The 17,486-nt window shown below is 40.8% G+C and overlaps 1 protein-coding gene across 2 annotated transcripts in view; it reads right to left on the bottom strand.

Moving 5' to 3' along the window:
* LOC137108666 (E3 ubiquitin-protein ligase Midline-1-like) overlaps nucleotides 1–15,822 on the bottom strand; it is a 45,927-nt gene extending 30,105 nt beyond the window's left edge. The window contains exon 1 of one of the 2 annotated variants that reach the window (XM_067493531.1): nucleotides 15,639–15,822. The gene's annotated coding sequence lies outside the window, so the exon portion shown is untranslated. Of the gene's footprint in view, nucleotides 1–773; nucleotides 1,079–15,638 lie in introns of those variants that run through there. The other variant, XM_067493530.1, reaches the window with a different exon arrangement.
* Between the last annotated feature and the right edge of the window lie 1,664 nt (nucleotides 15,823–17,486).

Raw genomic sequence — 17,486 nt, 5'->3', positions numbered from 1 at the left:
CTCACATGCACTTCCAGTAGCGAAGTACACGCACACATTTAACGCATTCCTCACGGTACTGTCTCCTGTCTTTATGTGTCCTGCGCTTCAAGCAACCACCAAAACACACAGTGTCTCTTTTGAAAGTGGGTCACACAAAACAGACACTCACACGCAGCATAACCCCACCCACACGCACACAAACACGCACACAATTTAACAAGCTATTCAAAAGTCAACCTGTGAATTTCCAGTGCAACACGTACATCTCTCTCACTCTCACTCACACACAATAAAAGGCATCATATCCAACTCTGCTCTTTAATCCGAAACCATCTCTGCAGATCGTTGGAGATTAAAACGGAAAGTTTAAAGTTTAAGTAAAGCCAAAGTTGCTTAGAACTTAAATACTGACACACACCAGTAATACAACAACTCCTTCATAAACGTATATCACGAACCATATGGTTTTCATGTCAATTCAACAACTGTTCGTGCAGAAGTTTCTGCTCAACCATGATACAGATGGCTCCGCTCCACTCATTGGCTGAGTCCCGGAGCCACTGCTCTATCATTATCATTCCAGTAATGCTGGCACTCAATGCTTCCACTCCTCATTTCCACTGAGAATTCAGTCTGGGCTGAGGTGGAGAGTGAAAGCATGCGGGAATCCCCCAGAGACTCACACAGGCTAAAGTAAAGTACGAGTAACACACACACACAGTCTCCTAAAGAGCCTGGCCCCTTGTACAGTATGATCCCATCCCTTCCTCATCCTCCTTTTTTCCTCTTACCTTCCACATGATTAAAAAGCCATCATCCACAAACAAAGTGAAAAAAAAAAGAGGAAGATAGAGCCAGTGGGGGGAGAGAACGGAGGCTATATTCGACTCCCTGTCTCCTCGGTGGGACGCAGCAGCAGCAGCAGCAGCAGTGGCAGCGGTGGCACAAACAGGGGTGAGCAGCAAACTTGGGAGTCAGTGAGGATGTGGCTACGTCTCCGTGGCTGTGTCATCACCTCTCGTGACATGCTTCCTCCCCTGCCTGTGTAAGCATTTCCATCCTGACCCGGCAGAGTGGGAAAGAGAGAGAGAGGCAGAGAGAGGGAGAGCTGGGACAAACTAGTGCAGTGCCCCCCCCCCCCCCCCCCCCCAAACTCCACTCCCCCTGCTCTCTGTCCATCCCTCTCTGCCTGTTTCCCTGTATTCAAATCTGCCAGTGGGCTGCACTGCCTCGAAGTGGGCCAATCACTGAACCTCTGGGGGTGGAGTCCGGGCTGCCTGTGCGCAAGTTTGCAGTCAGATATGTGATAGAGAAATTCTTAATAAGTGTTTATGGATGCATGTTATTCTTGTTCATGCTTGCATGCATGGTCATATGTGGACGTGTAAATGCACAGGAGCGAAACTCAGCATTCAGCTTTTGTACAGTACAAACTCCAGTAATACTAAAAAATAGGAGAATATTTTCTACAGACACAAAATGTTATATATAAATATGTCTAAAAACAAATACTGTGAAAATCAGGTTTGTCTATATTTTTTAACAATTCCCAGCTGTTGTGATAGCCTTAAAAAGTTAACAATTCTTCACCACTGTCAGGCAAACTTGGAGGAAGGTTTGTGTTTGCATTAAAGGTTGTGTGGGACGTACATGTCCATTAAGTTTTTTAAACTTTGCTTTACCTTCACTTTCTAATTCTTCCTGATGACATAATTTAAAGGAGATTTTACATGACTGAGGGTTCATCAGTTCAGCAAGCTACTACAACCTTATGAGCAATTTTTTTGACATCATCTGAACCAGATGACATCAGCTGGAGGAGTTTTTTAAGCTAAAAGCAGAGATATTTTTCTTACATGAAAGGGAGTAAATCTAATGAAACAATATAAAGAGATATGATGAAATATTTGTACAATATAAAGAAAATGTTTCTATTCTGAACCTTTTAAATAAGGCCTCTCTGCATTAAAAATAAAAAAGCCCACTACTTTTGAATTTTCTTTGTACTAACTTTCATCCATCTCCACTTATTCAACCATGACACATCCTCAGCAGCAATGCAATTTTCTAATGTCTCCCTGCTGTCGCTCCTTCTCCTCCTCCACCTTGAAACTTCAGCTGTTTTGGCCGCAACTCATAAAAACAACCCTCCTTTTTTTTCCCCCTTTTTATGCGACCCACAAGGAAAGCGGCTTAAATTAATCTCCAAGATGCAAGTCAGTCATTTACCCTCCCACACACAAAGCCACACTGCCCTGCCATAACTGCAATCTTTGATCAAAAATCCACAGCATTCATCAGCTGTCTGCCTGCAAATGATATCTCGCCGTCATGTCTGCCACGTGCTCGCAGGCTGGCAACTGTGCATTATGAAAATCTGAATAAATGCAAGAGGAAAAAAGGAAAGCTAACAGCCAAAACCATTATTCAGATCTTCACCATCCATGTGATGTGGAAGCTTTAAAAGCCAGTTGTTCATTGGTAGCTAGAGCCTAAATAATAAAAATAATAAAACCCTTTGAGACCCCTGGGGGAATGAGTCCTACAGTTAGAAGTGCACACCATGGTTCTTAGTTCCCAAAGACTTATGGGTTTAATCCATCCTGTGTCTTGGACTGCAGGATAGTGGAGCAAGCAATGTTAAAAAGTTTTTATGCTTCGCATAAAATTCCTTGATTGGGTATGATTAGGGTCCAGAAAGAATGTCCAAAAACTGAAGGCACCACAGAAATGAAAAGCACTGATAGATGTCCATTAGATAAAGTGATTTACAGTTACTGTTGAAGTCAATTCAAATGGGTTCGTTAGTTTATGTGTAGTGTGATGAGATGGACTTAGGCATTAGTTTCACCAACAAAACATCTCGAACATAAACAAAAATTAAAAAAATCAAAACTTCAGCGATCAGGGTGATGTTTTACCTAAAATTACAGAAATATCCAATTTGAAAAATTTTCATTAGAAGCTATGTTAAGGGTGGTGGCATGTTTCATTAACAGTAGCATGCAACCATATGCTCATGTACAGTGTTTGGATTTGTGTGTGTGTGTGTGTGTGTGTGTGTGTGTGTGTGTGTGTGTGTGTGTGTGTGTGTGTGTGTGTGTGTGTGTGTGTGTGTGTGTGTGTGTGTGTGTGTGTGAGGCGCTGTGGTTGTTGGGGATTTTTCCCTGTGTGTTTCTAGTGGTTGGAGTAGGATCAGCCGAGGTGAAGTGGCAGCTAAAGAATGCTTTTCTGGAAAAGGACGAGGAAAGACTTTCCATCTCGGGTCAGTTCTCGGCAGCAACAGCAAAAGTCAAAACGTTCCCAACTTTCAGAGGGAAGCTGCAGGCACAAACAGCAGTAACTACAGCAAAGTCCTGCTTTTCAAACATTTAAGTTATATGATGTCTTAAGCTGCTTTTTAAAGGCTTAAAAAAGTATGTTGTCACAAGGTATGAATAAGAACACCAGGAATGGGTTTATGGACTTAATCTGAAATCTGAAAAATCTCAAATTTTAGTTTTATTAGGCAACTATTGCATCACTGTTGTTAGGCTAACAACGGTAAGCTTCTCTGTGTTTCTGACACGGTTCCCAACTTGTCTTATGCTGCAAATGTGATGTTAAACTCAGTTTGGCTGCGTGTGTTGCCCCTTAGGATACTGACTCTAAACGTGTCATTCCACTGATGCCACAGTGTAGATGTACAGTACAGTCATCGCACTGGCAGGTTTTCACTGATTTTTCTTTGACCTAAAGGTTAGCCAGTAGCACACAAACACACACGCGCACACACACTCTTTATTCATTTAAGTCTCAGCAGTAGCTGATGCTTTATCAACTGTCCTCCCTCTCAATACTGCAAAGTCGAGTGGCTGTTTTTCACCTTGAACTCTATGTTCCCATCTTGCCCCAGGTACTTGCAGTGTGTTGAAATGATACTGCGCGAATAGAGATGAAGGGGTGCTGTGACTTTAATTTGCCAGGCACAATAGATCTGTTTTGAAAATATTTCTGCACACACATTAGGAAAAATAAGCAATGATGACTCACATTAAAGACAAGCATAATAAATCTAATGAAAGATAGCTCAAGTATACTCAAAAATTGTACCTGTACACTGCTGAAGTGAAGTTTACCAGAGAGATGTTCTGAACATACCCACGTTTTTGTTAGGTCTTCTTCAAGGCTTTTGCTGGGTTGTAAAACAATCAAAGGAGGGACTCTGTAATTTACTTTTCCAAAAGCTGACCTCCACTTTAAGTTTAAAGGGGGTCTTATTTTTAAAACCCGGGAATGAGCGGAATGCAGCTGAGTCCTTCTATTCTCTCGGAGTGCGACCGTTACGGGGATAAAACGCAGCTGCGTTATGATTGAGCCCATGACTCTGTGGGGGATCCTGGAATTTGAAGTATTGATAACCACACATATGTGCAGATAGACATGTGACCACAACACTCCGGTCTTATAAATACTTATAAAGACTACGGTAACATGACATAAGGGCAAAGAAAGGCAAATGGACCCACTCAATAGTGGGTCCATTTGTCTTCCACAGGCACCTTTAGGATATACCCTTAGATATATAGCATCTAAAAGCCCTTCAGGTCTCTGATCACTATCTTGGACAGTGCATTAGATATGCATTCATACTGCATGACTCACAGAGAGGTTCTGTAAAGCTGCTCATACATACATTTGCTTTTAAGTGTGACTATTTCTTGCTCGTTGGCCTTGCCCCCTTTTTTTTAATTTAAGAGCCTCGTCACAGCTATGGCTCTTTTGCTAACAATGTCCAGCACATTTCTCCTTAAACTAACCTCCGACCTTCAAAAGTGAGTTCACATGCAGGCAGTAAAGGATTGGTTTCAATCAATGAAGAGAAAATATACAGCTGGTATCAGCAGTGCCGTGACACGAGAGCTGCTTTAAAGAAACATTTTGCATTAGGAGGAAAGTAAAGTAGGAAAGTGTTGTTTTGTTTGGTATTTTTTTCGTGGATATTAGAGTCTGTGAGCTATCTGTCTGTGTCAAGTGACATCAGTGCACAAACAGATCTAATCAGGGAGAGAAAGTAATACACAAAGAAGCCCTGAATAAAAAGAGTTTAGGAGAGAAGGTGGAGGAGGAGAGGGAGCACGATAAGAGATAGGGAGTGAAGGAGATAAAGAGGTCTAGGTGATAAAAGTAAAATGCAGCTGCACCATTTCCTCTAGATATTTTTTAATGTGCAGAGAAGATAAAATAACTCAATTCATATTGTTTGTGTAAATGCTCACATTTACAATGTGGATCAGCCGAGATGAAGTGTGTGTGTGTGTGTGTGTGTGTGTGTGTGTGTGTGTGTGTGTGTGTGTGTGTGTGTGTGTGTGTGTGTGTGTGTGTGTGTGTGTGTGTGTGTGTGTGTGTGTGTCAAATGTGACTGTGTATGTGAACTGACAGTCCGATCTGATAGAAACATTCCCTCAGGTGCTCCAAGAGACAGACCATGAGAGTCTCAAAAAGCAAAAAATAAAGAAAAGAACTTATCTTTGTGAGTCATATCTTGATTCTGCTGTTTGTGGTAATACATGAAGAGTGTGGCAACTGAGGTCAGTGTGAGCTGTAAAAATAAACTCTAAATCACTGGCAGTTTGTGAACATCCTTACCCTGCTGCCTCCTTTCAAGGAGGACATCAAAGTCATCTAGGAAGATGAAGAAAGAGTAGTTCTTGTGAACTTTATTCCCATACGCACCGGCACGCACACACACAAGACACACACACACACACATTAGATCAAACTTTATATTTAACCCTAAAACAAAGACTTAACCTTCATACAGCCACTTGAAGTTGCAAGAACCAGCAAAAACATCCTCACAACAATAGCACTGAACTAAGAGCTGTTCACACAACTATAGACACACACACACACACACACACACACACACACCATGATCTATTGCCTGAATATGACACGTTTCCCAGCAGCAACAGCTCGAGGTCGTTCCATGTCACACCAACAAAATTCACCGCAGCATCATCCTGACTAATGCAAATATCCCCATAAACACAGACAAGGACACACACATACACAAATGATTAAAACCACAAACACAAATCCGCATGCACAGACACACACATATATGTGTTTGCATGTGGATTTGTGTGTGTGCTTTTGATCATACACACACATATATGTGTGTGCGCGTAGATGCATGCATGCACACATAATCTCGTGCATATATACGGGTGTCAGGGTGCATCATCATTAGCTGTCAGCGGCCCCAGAGTGTCCTCAAACTGTCACGAAAGGAGACACGTCCCCACTGCTCACCCTCAACCCAAAGCAACACCAGCTGGCACACGGTGAGAACAGCGTGTAATCCCAGAGAAAACAGAGTCTGATTGTAAAAAAAAAAAAAAGTAAAAAAGATACCAGCATTGGTTTAAATGTTGTCTTCCAAACAAGTGTCAAGAGAGTTTGTGATGAAATGGTTTCAACTGGTTGTTCTACAAATCTAATCTAAGTTTAGTGCCTGAATTTTTTTATTTCAGTCTTAGCCTGGCATCCGTTTTACCACACTCTTTATTGTTTTTAGAGGCATCTGGTTCCAGACAAAAAAAAAAGGCGAGCGTCATCGAGATTGTCAGTTTTTAACCTCGGCTTGAAGCTGTAATTTGTTTGGGATCTAGGGTCTTTTTAGAATGATTGATCTGGACTAAAGGCTTTGAATAACCCTAACATAACAACCTTTTGCCTAAGGTCCAATTCCTACCAACATTACCAATCTCCGGCTAACATCTACTTTTTTCTGTTGTGGTTGGTAGTCGACATCTTTGTCTTCAATAAATATTTCTGATGGTTTTCCAGCTTCGAGCTGTTTTTAGTAGGAAAGCCAACAACATCTCTGACCTTTATGTCCATCTATGTCGTTCGTCCCTTTCTTCTTAAACAACCACAGTGATATTTAAAACAGTGCCCCCACGTACAGTAGGGAGGCAGGTGACACATTTTTTTGTTCTTAACCAGGGACTCGCAATCTGCAGCGGGTTAAGGCCCACTGGACTCCATCCACCCACCCCATCTCTTCAAGACAAACTGTTGTTGGTCTAAGTACAAGGTGATGGTGTAATGTTTACCTACAGCTGCTAAACATCACTTTGTCATTTTTGATTGCTGGTTCCAATGACCTATATAGCTCAATTTTATTGAGGGACAGTCTTGAAAGCTCTAATTTGATCTGTACACAAGGCAAAGTTAGTACTTAGCTGTGGGGGAACCAAACATTCCATAAAAGTTGCATGTGAAAAAAAAACTGAGCAAAAGAAAAGTTACTATTACACAAGGTACACTTCCCTATTGTCCTATTATGGATATGTACATGCATTATAGTCTGCACACCTTTCTATTGATAATACACTTGGACATGTATATTTGGAGATCAGTTGCACACATGTTTACTATGGAAGACGACGTCAACTCTGGACAGTTTAAAAAAAGTACATTTCTCTTTTGTTTGTTACTTTTGGAATTGTTATAGAAATAATTTTGACATATCTTCAAATGATTAAACAACTAGTCGGATAACATTTATACTGGGGGACGTCCACGCAGACACAAATTTGGACTGTCGCAGACTAAGGAGGTGATGAAATTTACATCGCAGACACAGAAGCTGACGTTGCTGCAGAAAGCATGAATTGGCATTAATGTGTCACCTCTACAGATCAGCAGAAGCTCGGTTCATGAAGTACAGGGGAAACTGTCAATATGATCAACAAAATGTCTTTGTGGATGTCCAACAAATTTGACACTTTCCCGTCTCTTCGCTGTTGTTGCTCTACCAGACTACGAGGTGCCGACAGTGGGTGATGACAGGTCAAATATACACATACGTGTGCACAGAAATTAAAAAGAAAAATATAGGCACAGATTCCGCTTAATTGTGGGCGCAGCTGCATAGCCAATGAATGTGAGTGAGACAGGCCTAGGACAACATATGCAAGTGTCCCAGATTTGATGTGAACATATCTCTTTGTTTACACTCCCATGAAAGAATCACATCTGAGTCACTGCACCGCTTCAGCATGTAATGTGAACACAGTCCAATTAGATGGAAAGTTACTTGCATGACCTTTTGGAACAAGTCGCTCCAATGTAGACTCAATCTTCTAAGCCTGAAAGTGCAACAGCTGGGACCCAAGTCCCGACTGTGGATAAATGCATTTATCATACTATACAGTGTTTTGAGTACAAAATAAAGTGCAACTCTGTCATGTTAGGGTCCCTGAAGGAGGTAATAGGAAATTCCATGTGAGGATGTTTGAGAAGCAAGTTGTTATTTTAAAGTCATATACTGCTGCTTTATATGAGCCTTCCCACTGAGAGAAAAATTGACTTTTTCCCAGGTGTGCTGAATGACGGCGTGAAGCATGAATAAGTTATAAGTGAGAGTCAGCCTCTCAGACCTCCCCTGCTCTCGCTCTGCAGTGTGTGTGTGTGTGTGTGTGTGTGTGTGTGTCTAATGGTTCATGTAATGCAGTGGTTAATGTACTATAGTCCATGTGTCAGTGAGAAAATATTCTGATTTATAGGCCTGCCATTACATGTGACACTAAGTGAACACACACACACACACACACAGGAGAAAGTGGAGACATCTCACTTTGCTCAGTGTATATAAACTCATATGCATCCTCTATGGCCATGAAAATAACCAGGGATGCAGACCATGCAGCAGTGGAAGCTGGAACATTAATCAAAGGACATGCATTTTGTATGAAGGTGGTGAGGGTGCTTTGTACAGTGAGGTGGCAGTGTGACTACAGTTAAAGACAGCAATGAATTATAAATTGAATAAGTGATGGTCTCAGTTGGATCATTAATGGTTTGAATTATTAATAAACTCTAATATGGGCTCTGGTGTAATTTTAATGATCTTAAACAAACGGGTTTCTTATTAAAAGGGAGAGAAATTTTTATTTCCTCACCTAAAAATTAAAACCCAACACTGGATTTTTGAATCTACTTTAATACCATTCATTTAGGAATATGTACACTATCATATGACAGAAGTGCAGCATGGCAGTTATGCATGTTTTGATAAATAAATTACGATGGCTGCAGTAAAAGCTCGTGGACGTTAAATGACCATAAATAAATGCACATGTAAGCCATTCATACAGTATAATGAGATGTGAGACTGTGAACTGGTTTGCACAATGTTTTAAAATGCATTTTGTGGACAACCGAGACACATCGCCGTTTACACCTGTGCACATGTGCTTCCAAGGTGTCCAGCAGAGCAGATCTTGAATTCAGTTTTTTTTTTTTTTTTCAGTCATGACACATTGTCCTTTCACTTCCTTGTCAGGGATGCATCAGGAAGGATTTTGTCCTGTAATATTGGAATGTAAACATATACAATTGCACAACACTGATGGCAGCTGCCATGCAGAGTGCTTGCCTGACCACCAGGAGCAATTTCAGTGTCTTTCAGTGCCCAACAACACTTTGACATCTAGACAGGAGGAACTGGAGATCAACAATCCCTAGACTGGTGGCAAATGTGTTTGACAGAAGAGTGGATTTCAATTCAGCAATTATGGGGATAAGCCTGAGATTTTTTTTTTTTTAAGTGGAGAGTCTGCAGGTATTACTTGACCATGCACTTTTTTCCATTATTAGATAGTTCACACTAGACAAAGACAACCACTAGGCCATCAGGATGTCCCCCTTTCTGTGGGTGTGTGTGTCTGTGTCATGTAGTCACATTTGATTTGCATCCATCTGTTATCTCTTCCTGCTTTTCCTGGAGGCTGGGTGAAAGTTACACAAGCAGGACAGATCGCTATTCTATCATCAGTCGGACGCAAAGAGACAGGCAGTCGTTCTCATTCATCACATGCAATCTTAAGGCTTCGAATGGTGGAGGAAACTGAAGCATTCAAAAGTAATTATGCAGATTCAAGCAGAACGTGGATTTGAAGCCAGGACCTTCTTGCTGGGAGGCGACAGGGCTAACCACTGTGCCAATTTGGATGTTCGGTAGCAAAAAATTAATCTGAATAATCACACTCCGCCACATTCAGAGTCCATGGCAAATCTAAAGTGCTTGAGAAAATCAGTTACTGACACATATCCAAAAAAAAAAGAAGTTCAAAAGGCAGATACAAATATCTATGTCACTTGTAATGCAGCGTTTGAATTGACAGACAGGCAGTTCTGACGGCACACAGAGGTGCATCCCAGGGGACAAAGCTTTTTAAAGCAAATGACATTTGCTTCCAACATGGTTGCTTGCCCTCTCTACGTGTCTTGTTTCTCTATCGCACTCGAGCTGTCCCCTCGGGCTGAGCCAACACCTCGTCTCTATTCTTCTAACACCAACTCTGATAAACAATGCCAGCTGCAGACACACAGGGCTCGTCTCCAACACACACACACACACTGACCTCAGAGTTTCAATCAATAAACCACCCACAGCACTTTTCCAAAGCTTAGAGAGACGGCGATTGTGGGACCGTCTGCCTGTATGTCGGTTTGTTGCCGCTTTCCAAAACAAGCAAGATAATCTATAAAGCAATTAATGATTTTGCATTACTCTGTTGGAATGCAAAGCTTTGTACACCTCAGCACATGTTATCTGGTGCACAATGGAATCCATTTTCAACAATGTGGCTGAACCATCTTTGGAAAGCCTGAATAAAGATGGTGGCAGATGCTTGAAGTTGACTACTTCATTGCACCATTAGCGATCCTATAGAGAGCCCCATTGGATGCACAGATACAGATACAATGCATCGACTTTGCCAAGCAAAGGCAGCGCAGTGACACAGCTAAGCTATTCAATAAGCTAAAGACAAAACAAGTTTCACTAGGGGCAACTTTTCCAAACTGTTTGGTGGACTGGGATTCTGGTGACTGCATATTCTTCTCTTAGATAATAATAAAGGCTGACTTCTTCACTTGGCAATTTACACGCCTCCTCCTGCTGGAAGTGTGTTTAGACAATATAATCTTTTGTTGTCATTACTTTATTGGTTGTCTTGGTAACAATGCATTTGTGCATAATGACTAAGATTATGTTTTCTCACTAGGAATGCTGGGTGTGCCACAATGTTTGGGTTTTGGTTCATTTTGTGACAGTGTTGGGAGACGTGGCATGAAACATCTTGACATAGTGACTGTAGTTCATTTCTTTTTTTCTTTTAGTCTCACCCCAAATCATATTATTCTAATGACTTAGAGTGAAGTTGCCGTCTTTGAGGATTTGCACGCACACTGCGCCTAGAAAAGCCGTGTGCCATAATTTTTCGCTTTTTTATCCCTGAGATCACACTTAGGAGTATGATGTAATAGCATGATACAGAGATAAAACTGCTCATTTACAGCCACACTTGGCATGTTGCACTACACTCTTCCAGCTCTGCGAATGGCCCTCCCAGCACTGCTCACCCCCTTTATGAATTCTCCACAAGGACACATTGATCCACTTTTGCTTGTAGGCCAGACACTGACTATGAGCTTCAGCTAATCAAAGAGCCAATTAATGCAGGCAGCACTATGCACCCAGAACTACAGTGTTAATCAATGACATACTAAGCTGCACAGGCACAAAGACTTTGTAAACTAGATGAAATTATCTTGTTTAATTACCTTCTGCTGGTATTCAAGAGGTCTTTTCTATAGTTTTCTATTCTGTTGACAATGTTTGATCAGTCCCAAGAGCTGTTGCAAGGATGAGTCTGTAGGATCAATGTCCATTCATTCGATTGTAATACTTCAGACATCCATTTACTTATGCATTGTCTTTACTTTACTCAGAGTCGCCTGGGGCAGCAGCATGGTGCGCTTAGTAAAAGCCCAATCTGCACAGAAAACTATTTATGTCACACAGTCTATATGCTGCAGACTATTTAACTCTATGATCATTCAAGATCCAAGTTATGTGTTAGTTTTTCCAACTATGGCTGAAATAAATGTCTGAACAATTCTTAAATACAGTTAGCCACCTCCAGTTAGCTCTAAAGCAAAAGGGTTTAGTTCTTGCTGTCACATACAACATCATATTGCAAGCATGAACAGCAAGAACAGTTAAAATGGGCCCCTGGGCACAGAGAGATAAAATGCCCCCATCCTTCTTGAATAGGACTTCCAGCACAAAAGGGCTCTGCCTCCAAATGAGGTCATCATATTATTTGTAATCATGTTGTGTCTTTTTTTCCATCCCTGTAGTCATTTTTGACTATTTTTAGTCATCACATGTGCCTTTTGCTAGTTTTCCACTGTTTGTGTTCGTTTCTTGTGTATTGCTGCTTCCTGTCAGTATGTTTTTGTTAATAATTCATCTATTTTTATTTCTTTGTGGTCATTTTCTACTGAGGGTTGCCATGCATCTCTCTTTGGTCATGTCTGTGGTTATTTTGGCTGAATAATTGTAAAACTGCTGTCCCTCTGTGTCATTTTAGGTCTTTGAACTAGCATGGTTTATCTCCTTAAATTTACTAGGAAGAATCTTTTCTGTTGTAATTAAAATATGTGTCAATTTACAATAAGTGGGAGTTCTCATAGAGGTAGTGCGACAAGGTTCCCAGCACGTTTAACAATAGTTTGACCCCACTATTGTCCATTCATGGCTGGCACAAACTACACACTGTAATGAGAGAAGTTGGATCGGCTTCATGGCCAAAGCTTCAGTCCGGCCAAAACTGTGTGTTCAGTAGAGACAGAAGAGAATGGGGCACTTGACTAGTTCACGCTTCATCTCCTCAGCAAGCATCTTTGCTTCTCTCAAGCTTTGTCATTGTGCAGATAAACATATAAGTGCCATGTTTGGTCACCCATAGAACAAACCAGCCTATTCACATAGTCCAGTGCCCCCAGGGTGCATAAAAGGGGGCCGTAGCAAATGAAATGCTTCTGCTTTCATTTACCAAATTTTCTTCAAACCCACCCCACTGTCTTTTTCTCTCTTTTCAAACTCCTTTTCTTGAGCTTTGGTTTAAGACAAGGAGATGGCAAAGAGCCAGAGTTCAGCTGTTGGGGAGATGAAACTTGCCAAGCTCTCGAGTCCTCAGCAGAGAGCTGGGATTTTATAGCTGGAATGTTGGGGGTTTGGCTGGGCATGAAAAAGATTGGACACACTGGCTCTCGCTGATGCCAAGGCCTCCAAGCTTGAGACCCTGCTGGGCTCCAAATATGGTGATAGAGGGTGAGAATAAATTTATGCATACTGGAAATAGCTGGAACTTCAAAGAGGAATGTGTTAAACCGCGTTTAGGTAATATTCTAATATTAAAATCATAAAATGTCTCTTTTCTACGCAAGAGGGGTTTATGTTTGCTCCAAAAGAAGCTGGTGCAGATACAGAACAGGTAGGTAGCATTAGTATTTAAGCTACAGCTGTCTAACAAGACAGTGTTACCTCCAGATACTCAAATATCTCTCCTTTTAATTCAGTGTCGGTCCATCTTTGGCTTTCTCTAACAGTTTTTTCACTGCTGACTAGCCACACATGAAGGCTCCAGGATAGTGTCATATGTCCAAACATTTCACTACGCACTTTTTTACTTCGTTTTACCTCATCGCAAGTAGCTCCAGGTATGCAACTGTCACGTCTTGCTCCATCCACCAACACCTCTCTCTCTGTATATGCCACAACTAATAAGGAGCTGAGCGTGTGGAATCCATAATGGGGAAGGGAGGCACTGTGAGACTACCTACAAATGTTTCCTTTTGCTTGGTTAGAAGTGAATAAAGTAAGGTTACATCCATCTTGAAGCAGTCTAGGAATCCTAATCTCCCAAAGCATTTTAAGTGCCTCAGGCCTCGTGAATAAAATAAAGGAATAAAAAAGGAAAACCTAAATACATGAAACTTGAGTCATTCTAGAAAAACATTAAAAAAAAAACAACACTATTTGTGTTAAATGCCATCTGTGTAAAATATGAGTTTCTGGTCAAATACATTCTATGATGCATCCACAGCAAAGGTATTCACTTTAAAACTGACTTTGCTCTCATACAAGGGAGCAAAGGCAAAGCAAGCAAAAGACGCAAAGTCTGGGAAGTCTGCCATGTTTGGTGAGACGTTAGTGCCAGGTAAGAAGGAAGAACGTTTTTAAGCATATATATCATTTATGCTGCTCAATCAGCCGTACAGTAACTGACACTGACTGCAGCAGCAACTAAATGATCTCATTTGGTTATTCATTGTTCAGCACAGTGTGTGTTCCTGCATGGTCCTTTTTCACTGACCAAACACTAGGAAGCATCAATGTAAACAGTTTGAAAACGCCACAGGGAGGTTTAAAGCAGCAATCAGTAACATAACCTACTAAAGAGTAGTGTAGGTAAACACACGTGTTCACTGTAAGTCAGCGTTCAGCTGTGCAAAGTTTTCTATAATTTATGGCAGTTTATAAACACTTTTTGCATTATTCACTGAAAATGTCAGTTACACTTCACGTCAGACACATTGCATTTCAGTGAAGCATGGCAGGGTGTTAAATGCTAAAACCTCACAGAAATTCATGCAGACCTAAAGGAATGAACTATTTATCACGCGAAGCTCAACTGCGCTTTTTAATCTTTCCAGAACAGTGAGGACATATTTGCATCCATTAAAACCCAGTGGTACATAACAGAGGAAGAATTTCAATCAAACATCTTCAGTTTGAGGGAGTAAAATGGAAAAAAAAATGCACAACACTGCATTACAAGAAAGTTTTTCTCAATCAAAACTGTTGCTTTTGGCAACAGTCGGGTTATGCACTCAATTCTTTAGTTACATTATTTAGCATTAGCAACTTTTGAAAGCTCATAGAACAACCTATAGTAGAAACTGTCCTAAAAGAAATTTCTAGAACGTCTTACAATCATCTAAAGACCTAAATTCAACTATGTTTTTAGAGTAAGTCCAAAAAACCAAGCCTTTTACACTGACTTTGTAAAACATCCAATTAATATGTGGGACATTGGTTTCCCCAAACAGACATGAGTCCAAACGAGCTATACTGTGTGTTCATCGGGTAAAATACATGTAGAGCAATGAATAAATTGGATGATATTTTGGCAGAAATAAACAAAGGCTTCCTGGGTACTTGCAGGACACCAAATGCAACAAGCAAATAGTAAAACACAAATATAATCTGTAGATTTGACATGCAATACATAACCAACCTGCCCTCAATTTCAGAAGGTTGAACTATATTTTCAGACTAAAAATCACAAATTTGTTGCACATTTGTAGTTTTATAGTTAATCTGCAATGGGAAGCAGGTTGTGTTGTGCGGTTGTGTTTGTCCTGATCCTTTCATGAATCCAGCCCATCATCTAAATGCAGTTAAATAAAGGTTTGATGGACCTATGAATTCTACCACAGACAAACATACAAAGCCAACACAAAGTCAGCGAACAATATGCTGAAATTCAAGGTAAGACCTGACACTAAATGACAGCAGCATACACGTGCATTCAGCTCCCACTCGTGGACCACATGGACCAATCGAGCCCCCTAAACACCCCCACCCCACTTCATTCTGACCCACTCCACCCCTTCCGATGTATTCCACTGTGCATGTGCTATGAGGGAAAAAAAAAACAAACGAAAGAAAAAAATCCCCTAAACCTATCGCTTCTAAAGTAATGGTCCCTGTTAAAGTGAGTTAAGCAACAAAAGGAGGCACTTACATTCAAGAGCCTCACATGGTCCTCCGACAGAGAATAAGAGAAACGTGCAAGGATTCCAGGCTGGGAAAACAACAGTGAGTTACCTTGATGAGAAAGAGAAAGAGGAGGAGAGAAAGTGAGGGAAACAGAGAGTGAGTAATGGAGATTGAAAGGTGAGAGAGAGAGGACGTTGATTCATGCATCCACACACCCAGCATACACACAAATCTAAACACTTAGTATCTTTTCTTGCATCTCCCTCCCTCCTCCTCCTCCTATCGCCCCCCCCCCCCCCCCTCTCACCCCCCTCCCAACCCCCAACCCAAGCCTTAAGGTTTTACTTGTCATGTGTTCAGACTCAGGCAAGCGTGAAGCGGAGGAAACCAGCGCTCCAAGTGCTTTGTCCAGCGGTTGGGAAACTCATGCTTCCATTACGTGGAACACTGAGCTTCTTGGCCCCTTCTGTATGTTTGATCCAGAGCAGATGGATATTGAGGCAAGAGACGATATCCAGCACCTTGACTTGTCTATCACACCTCCCTGGGATCTCATCCTGAATAAAACAAAAATAAAGCTGAATGCTCCCTGTGGAAAATGCAGATTAATCTCTTTCAAAGGTGTGTATTTAGTGTCCAAAACCAGTTGGCTTCAACTCTAATCTCTGATAAGTCAGTCCCAATGGGGGTAAAGAAAATCCCACAATGCATTCTGAATCCAGAGACACTCTTTACCTCAGTTCAAATAAATGAAGGACTCGTTGTGCAATCATTAGGTGATTACACAAGATATACTACTGCAGGTTTTTTTTATGTTCTCTCGCTTTAAGAGCTGATGCAAACTGCCTCAGTTCTTGGTAATGTTTAATTTTTTTTTTCTCTTTCTTCTTTGTGTTGCTTTTAACTTTTAGTTGTCACCCAAGGGAATAAAAGCAAAGAGCAAAGGGACCAGCAGATGTTTTCATACCCAAACTCCCCAATTTAACTTTAAACACTGTGATGAAACTTTTTTTTTTTTTTTTAATGACTGATACAAAGTATTTGCTTTGCTACAAGCCAGTGGTTATCCTTTAACTTTGCTCTTGGTGGGAAGGAAAAAATATGGCTTATGGGTTTAATCTTTCTTGCTTTTACAGGGTAAATGTATTGCAATACATTATAGAAGTCAAATAATACTTTTTTCAAATTAAAGAATGCACTTACTTGGGTCTAATGCCCTGTGCTCATTTTATTCATCTGCTGCTCATTTTAAACTAAGGCATTTACAGGTTTTTCCCTGTTTGGTGATGACATACTTTTGTATATACATAAACTAATGTACATAGATTACATAAAAACTGATTGCATGTATAAATAGACATAATTCACTACAAGGGAAAATTCACTTATGTCTTAAAACCAACAGTACAGCCAGTACAGTAGGGGAATAGAATATTAAGTAGAATATTCAGGGTTACACAGTGGGCTTAGTTGCTTGATTGACAGGAGTCTCACACTATAATGTTTAGCAGATCTGTTTACGCCAGCTCACCTTCAGTCAACATTTGGAGTTTTTTTGTAGCTCTGGCATCTGAAAAGATAAAAGCCTTAAAAGATTAAAAAATGTCAAATCTTTAAACATTTAGAAGTTTTGACTCATCCATTTGTGGCATACTGTTTCCTGTGATGACTGATAAGCTATCTGAGACTGACAATCAGGAAATATACAGATTTATCAACACAAACCAAAGCCAACCACATGAAATAAAACATAATACTAATAAGGAAAGCTAGTCAAATGCCCCGGATGACAGTTACAGCTGTTTAAACAGCTCTAACAACATGTTCAGCTGCTAAGTGATGAGGCCAGGCATGCGTAATCATCCATTTTAGT

Source organism: Channa argus, chromosome 23, assembly GCF_033026475.1.
Source record: "Channa argus isolate prfri chromosome 23, Channa argus male v1.0, whole genome shotgun sequence".
Classification (NCBI taxonomy): Eukaryota; Metazoa; Chordata; class Actinopteri; order Anabantiformes; family Channidae; genus Channa; species Channa argus.
Note: the sequence above shows the minus strand (reverse complement) of the source record. Positions and strands in the feature narration are given on the sequence as shown.